Here is a 7,407-nt window from a genome sequence, read left to right as displayed (position 1 = left end):
CGGTGCGAGGTAAGTGGGTCATCTTTGCCGTGGCCTTTGTGGAGATCCAGAAATTCTTTTATTGCTGCCATATAACTTGAATCATTATAATTGCATTAATAACATTCTTTACTGCATTATTCCATTTAATAATATTTCTCACAGTATTGATATTGCATTAAAGTTGTTTATTGAGGATGTTTAGTTAAGGATCCTTCTATTATGTTAACTTTTATTACAGGTACAGCCAGAAGTATTTTATACACATTGCATTTGTGCTTATTCAGAGTTGATGTTCCGTCCATTAAGGGTCTTAAGCTTCACTGGCGTGACTGTCCAGGTGATACATGCTGAGGGAAGATGAGAACATAGAAGGTTGACTGCATGCATGCTTACAACACATATAACACATATAATCTAGGAATGTGTCAGGCCTGAGGCCTCAACTCATTTGGTGTCTCACTGTATTTTTGTCAGAAGACATATGCTGATGTTTTCTCCGGGCTGTTAATAAACTGACCGTTTGATTGCACTTTTCTGGGGCCTCCGTGGTTTGTGACACTGCTCTACATTGATTGATTTCGCGACACCTTCTCTACAGTGTGATTTGAAATTGAAACACCCCCAAAGCCCTGGAGGAGCATCTGCAGGGTAGTGATGGAACAAGTCATGGTCTCGTTTGAGAAGCGTAACATTTCACTTTAGATGAACCCAAAGCTATTAGAGAAACTGTTTAATAATCTGTTGACTCAATATTCAAAAACACGGGTTCAGCATAATCATACACACTCAGGAAACCACCACTCGTTCTACTCTGACATTTCTTTAGATAATACAGTCATAGGCTTACAGAGCAGCTTGTTATAGGCCACCGGTGACTCCTGCTAATGCTCAAAGGTACATTAATGCCGAGTCATTGAAAGTGTCCATCATTGTGTGTGATCATTATTATGTCAGGAAACACTTTCCTGCACTGATGCTCAACTGCAGCAGGGAAGCTCACATCAGTGCATCTGTAATAAAGTGAGCTGTTTTACTGGGACCAGTACACACCAGTACAACAGCATCAGCTCATGTGGCTGTACTTCATCTTTTTAAGGACACACTGCACTCTGTGTTGAGGTATGCCAAGTTTTCAGCTAAGAGCTCTTTGAGAACCATCTAACCGGTGTTCTTTCACGCCGGTCAGACGGTGTCATTGTTGCCATTTCTTCAAAGATGTAACCAAAGAAATGGAAACAGATGATCTGTTTTTGTGACAGGCTGCTAGCAACAAAGTGCTTCTAAATACAGTTTGTGTGTGAATGTGTCACTGGTGTAAATGGTCAGGTTGAAGGATTAGACCTTCACAAAGCCTGGGGAAACATCAGCACAAAGTCTGGCTGCTTGGAAGCAAAGTATAGTAAATCGTGCCAACATTTCATCAGTCGTGAAACGCTTCCTGATCTTTGTGTAAGTCACAGCAACCCAACCTGACTGAACTCATTTCATACATCATTATGCAAAAATGCTGCATGAATGAAAAGGTAAACACATTATATTCACTGTATCTGGAAAGGATTCACAGACGTCACATGTTGTCCCATTGCAGCCGTGTGCCAACCGGATCACATTTTGCACTTGAGTTTTTTAGTGCCAACCAATGAGCCGGTGCCGACACAATGACACGTTCTGTCTCAAAGCAAACGCTGACTTTAGAAGCACAAGGGTTTTATCTTCTACTAATAATGTCATAATGAAAGTCTGATAAAGTAAGTGTGTGCTCAAAAGCCGCAACATAAAAAAAGGAGATGAATAACAGAGTGTGGGTGAGAAGAGGTTTCATCCTAAAATGGAAAACCAGGTTGGCTAAAATGGCTGGTGCCACCAAGGCAAAGACTAGTGCACTGTCGGAAAGCTTGCCTCAGGTATGCTTTTATCCACACCTGACTAGGTGTGGCCAATTAGCACCAGCTGAAAACACTGAGACGATTAGAAGCTGCAGAGGGACGTAACAGTGTGTGTGTGTGTGTGTGTGTGTGTGTGCGCGTGCGTGCGTGCACGCGCGTGCGTGCGCGCCTTCTGCTCTGACACAGGGATTTAAGGTCCTGGATGAGTTAAAGCCTTTTTAAACCTCAGGTGTAAACGGCTGATGGGGTCCCGTCATCACCCCGCTGGGCGGGCGTGAAGAACGAGGCATTAGGTGTTAAGAGCAAAGACGCTATAAAGCAAATAAACAGACATGCAGTCCTGCTTTGTAATACTTGTGCTGTCCACACGTATCTGTCAGCTTGGTGAATTTTGTCAGGTTGATGATCTGTTGGTGCAATAAACTAATGCTTGTGTTATACAGCGAGGTAAACCATTGATATGATAGTGACGTTATCTGTTTGAATGCCAAAGTCATTTGTCACCTGGAAACACAAAGAAAGGGACGAGTAAAAAAGAAACCTCCATGTTCATTAGTCATCTCACAGCAGAGCGAGAGACAGCTGTAGCTTCATTGTGAACACTGTAAAACCAGCATCAGTCTCTGCTTCCTCTCCTCACCACCATCATCTGCAAACACAGGAGATGTTCATCACGTTTAGTGGAAATGCAAACTGTCTCACAGTCACTGTTCACAGGAGGCAGATTACAGAGAGCGATGAGCCGGTGTCACTTTTATAGAAAATCGTTGTATCAGCATTGTCTTTGAGGACTGCTCCAACCTCACTCTGGAGAGTCATAGCTGTCACCTCTGACCTCTGCTGCACAGGGACTGCACACACACACATGCACCGCCTGTCTGAGCATCATAAAGAGAGCACACATCAGAGAAGAGGGCGGTAAGTGACTCATGTTGTAACTGACGTCAGACGCCGGAGATTTTGGCGGAAAATTAAAGCGAATGGTAGTTTAGAATTGAACGAACTCCTTTAAGCTTCAGTATTACCAAATACACTTATCAATTGTCTTATAACTAACAACATTTGTCTAAATCATCTCCAACACCCTGGAGAACAACGGGGAGAGTTTAGAGGCTCTCCAAGATTACATCGATCAGTGCTTCCAGGATCTCGTGATGAAGAAGGCCCAGAGTGCAGCTTCCCCGGCCAAATCATTAAACTATCTACGTGATAAAAAGCTATGTATTGCAAGTGTATATGGTCCAAATGTTGACGATCCCTCAGTCTTTCACGGTTTTTTCAGTACACTCTCTGAACACTTAGATGGCACACTTGTTCTTGGAGGTGACCTCAACCTTGGACTAAATGAAGACATGGATAGGCTCAACACAACAGGAACTCAGCGTAATTGGCAGTCCACAAATATAATCAAACAGTATATGAGCGACTTTGGTCTTTGCGATGCATGGCGCTCCCTTCACCCCACCAGTAAGGAATATACTTTTTTCTCACATGTCCATCACTCTTACTCTCGTCTGGATTATTTTTTGGTCAGCAGCTCACTGCTGTGTGACATTTCAGACACTGAGATTCATCCTATAGCTGTCAGCGATCATGGTCCTGTATCTTTAACACTAATGCACAAGAATAATACTACGCCAAGTAAAAACTGGAGATTTAATATATCACTACTTAAAGATGAAGACTTTATTAAATATTTTAAAAAAGAGTGGACTTCATATTTGAACTATAATGACACTCCCGAAACATCAGCTTCTGTTCTATGGGAAGCAGGGAAAGCTGTGATGAGAGGTAAAATAATTTCTTTCTCATCACATAAAAAGAAAAAAGAAAACAAAAATATTCAGGAATTAGAAAAAAACATCAAATCACTAGAAGAAGCCTACGCGTCCCACCAAGATCAGGAAACATTGAACAAAATACGCAAAACAAAACTAGAATTAAATGAGATAATTGATAAAAAAACAAAATTCTTAGTACAAAGACTACGCCTACAAAATTATGAACATGGTAATAAATCCGGTCAATTTCTAGCAAACCAGCTAAAAATAAATAAAGAAAAAACAACTATATGTGCTGTTCAAGATTCATCTGGGAACACAATATATGAACCGATACAAATAAACAACATTTTCAGGGATTTCTATAAAACGTTGTATTCACCACAAATAAACCCATCTAAAAAAGAAATTGATCAGTTTTTGGACAACATAACTCTTCCAAAATTATTAGACACTCAAGCAATGGCACTGGATTCACCACTGACACCAGGTGAACTCCAGGAAGCCCTGATAAGTATGCCCAATAATAAGGCTCCAGGTCCAGATGGCTTTCCTGCAGAATTCTACAAAGAATTCTGGTCGATTCTAGCACCAGTTTTCTACAGAACGTTGTTGGAAATTAAAGAAAAGGGCAGACTTCCATCAAATATGAATTCTGCAAACATTAATCTCCTGCTAAAACCAGGCAAAGACCCTGTATATCCCTCAAGCTATCGTCCAATATCCCTTATAAATGTAGACCTTAAAATAATCTGCAAAGCTCTCTCAAAGAGACTGGAGAAAATAAGAGTCTATCAAAATAAGATTACTTAATTTGATAGACTACTCATACAGTAAAAACCTTGAAACTACAATATTTTCTTTAGATGCAGAAAAAGCGTGTGACAGAGTTAACTGGAAATTTCTATTTGCAACTTTACACAAATTTGGTTTTGGATCCTCTTTCATCAACTGGTTAAAAATATTATATAATTCCCCAACAGCTTGTGTTAGAACAAATGACCAGACATCCTCCAGCTTCTGTCTCCTGAGGGGCACCAGGCAGGGATGCCCACTCTCCCCTTCACTGTTTGCAATTTTTATTGAACCACTAGCAGCAGCAATTAGACAGAATTCAGTAATTAGGGGCATAAAATGTAAGAACGTGGAACATAAAATCAGCCTTTATGCGGATGATGTGTTACTTTTTCTCCAAAACTCACAAACCAATATCTCTGGGGTGATTGCATTGATAAACTCTTTTGCAAGAATATCAGATTACTCAATTAACTGGTCAAAATCTACAGTCTTCCCGATTAATTGCTCCGATCGTCACCGCGACGCGACGAAGGCTGTCCCAATTCGAAGGCTGCTCGAAATGCGGCCCTCAAATGCGTCCTTAAGTTCCCTGAATTTTAAGGACGTGGCGGTGTAGACTTCGTGGCCCAACATATCCCAGAATGCATAGCGCGGCGGTGGGTGTGGATAATTTTGCCGAAAAAAACGGCGGATGAGGGGCGGCCGAAGAGTAAACTTTAAGTAAGTACTGAATATGATGTCACTTATTTATGTGCAAATGTTTAATAATGAAGAACATGAAAACATTACTGGTGGCCACATGTCGGCAAAGTCATGTGACATCAGTGACGTTTGTACTAACTTGGTTTTAAAGCCTTTACTTTAAAATATTCGCCGTTTAATAGCTGAGCTTAATCAGAGAATGATCAAAGCTCATGTAGAAACAAACAAACGAATGAACAAAAGATTTCTCCTTCATCTCTGTCAAACACAGCTGTATGACACGTTTCCAGCTGTTAGTATCATGGTTGCTAGGCAACCTGGGCAGCGCAACAGAGGCTAGACCGTCCCATTTCACAAGCCTCGCACTTCCGGCCTTAGTGGTCTTTAAGTACATGGCCCTTGAGGATCGTTGAGGCTGCGTACTTTAAGGCTGCAGACCCTGAATTGGGATACAGCCGTTGAGGAGCTAATTTAGCCATTTAAATCAGCTGTGTTGGTTCGAGGACACGTCTAAAACTGCAGGGACACCGGCCCTCGTGGACTGAGATTGCCCACCCCTGCTCTAGCAGATCATTACATGAAGGAACCTTTTAAAACAAGCGCGCTCATGCTCACAGGTGTACACACGGGTGCTCACACACACAAACTACACCCTTTTTGGCTCCTACCTTAAAGCACACTGTGTGCTGTCGATCTTACGTGCTGCACAATAATGTCAGTGCGCCCCAGGGCGGCTGTGGCTACAATGTAGCTGCCATCGCCAGTGCGTGAATGTGTGGGTGAATGACTGAATGTAGTGTGAAGCGCTGTGGGGTCCTTAAGGACTAGAAAAGCGCTATACAAATGCAGGCCATTTTAATATTTAGTATTTACTGTTATATTCCCATAGAGCATGGTAATGATGTTGTTTATTATATTGCTCTTTTTTTTCTGCTTGTTTTCTCTTTTTTCTTTCTCAACAGGTGATCCAGGTGATTGACAGATGTATTTTTTGTCTGCTTATTTTGTTGGTTTTTGGGGTTTTTTGCCCTTTATCACCGTTCCTCTTCCCCGCTGTTTTTCTTTCCCTCTTTCTTTCTCCCTTTTCTTTTCCCCAGTCAAGTCTGTCCCGTATTTAGCAGATTAAAATAAAATAAACAATAAAAGGCGAATCAAATAGACCAATACAGCAAGGCTGGGTTGGTTGATTTGGTAAAGTAAATCTGTTGGGCATCTTTCTTTGCCTTTAGACAATAATTCTGATGGCAAAAGAGCCAAACGGGGCAGGCAAAAAAATGAAAATAAAAAAATAAAGAGAGTACACCAGTAAAACCAGAATATGCCGGCTTGTACACATACACGAGAGACACGAGAGTTCTTCTTTACTGATGTTTACTGTGCTTCTCTTAACGTACAGGTACACCGTAGAACTGGTGAATACAAATGTACAAGAAAATTATATTTCAGCATTAAAACATATTACAATATAAAATTCACAAAATATAAACAAACATACCACTTTGGCCTGCAAGTAGACAAACCGGTGTAATTGGAACTTGGGACTTATTTCTTCTTTAACATTCACACGGCTAGACCGTCACCATGAGCAGCTTCTCTGACCTTACTTCCCAAAACAGGAAGTGACCTCTGCCCTTACCTTACATTTACAAAATTAACCGGCTATTTTCCATGTATCAAATTAACTGTACACCAATCCGGTAGGCAAAAAAGGAAAATGTTAACATGCGCAACACAAAAATAAAACATACAAAATAAAATGAGTTAGTTACATTATCATTACAAGAGCTCCGCCTAGTGGTCAAATACTAACATTTCACCAACTGTTACACAGAATATCTATCAACATTAGAAAAGATACCTGGAACTGCTCACTCTGGGCCTGAAGGGAAGCACTCGGAGGGATTCTGGTAAATGAGAGGAGACAAAGGAAAACAACAAGAGGTGACCGTGTAACACAGACAGCTGTTCACCATCTCATGTATCATCTCTGGGAGCCAAAGAGCGAGGCTTTAGTTTAAGAGGTTCACTGGGGCAAGTTCAAACTCGGGTTAAAACATCCTGTGCCTCGTCAGGAAACATGACCACGGTTGTCCAGAAGATGGCGCCCACACAGGGAAAATGAAAGTGGCTTTACCCCAGGCTGCAGCTGCTGCTGCTGCTGAGCGCTTCTCCCACTGACACACTGCTGCTTCCATGTGGTTTGCTTCACACAGTCTTCGTGCTTTAACAAGCAACTTTATTGATGTCCATGTTATTGT

The 7,407-nt window shown here is 41.4% G+C and overlaps 1 protein-coding gene and 1 long non-coding RNA gene across 2 annotated transcripts in view; one reads left to right on the top strand and one right to left on the bottom strand.

The window, feature by feature from the left end:
* Positions 1–7,407, top strand: part of stmn4 (stathmin-like 4) — a 50,262-nt gene that overhangs the window by 26,161 nt on the left and 16,694 nt on the right. The gene's annotated exons all lie outside the window — the stretch shown is intronic.
* Positions 163–7,004, bottom strand: LOC146651740 (uncharacterized). The gene is made up of 3 exons (XR_014907696.1): positions 6,645–7,004; positions 2,373–2,517; positions 163–329 (listed from the first exon to the last, which is right to left on the bottom strand). It is a non-coding gene; the product is annotated as an uncharacterized LOC146651740 (long non-coding RNA).

Source organism: Rhamphochromis longiceps, linkage group LG15 (genome assembly GCF_057381845.1).
Source record: "Rhamphochromis longiceps isolate RC_006_pf linkage group LG15, R_longiceps_female_GT1.1, whole genome shotgun sequence".
Lineage (NCBI taxonomy): Eukaryota > Metazoa > Chordata > Actinopteri > Cichliformes > Cichlidae > Rhamphochromis > Rhamphochromis longiceps.
The sequence above is the reverse complement of the archived record's forward strand: the minus strand, read 5'-3'. Positions and strand labels throughout refer to the sequence as shown.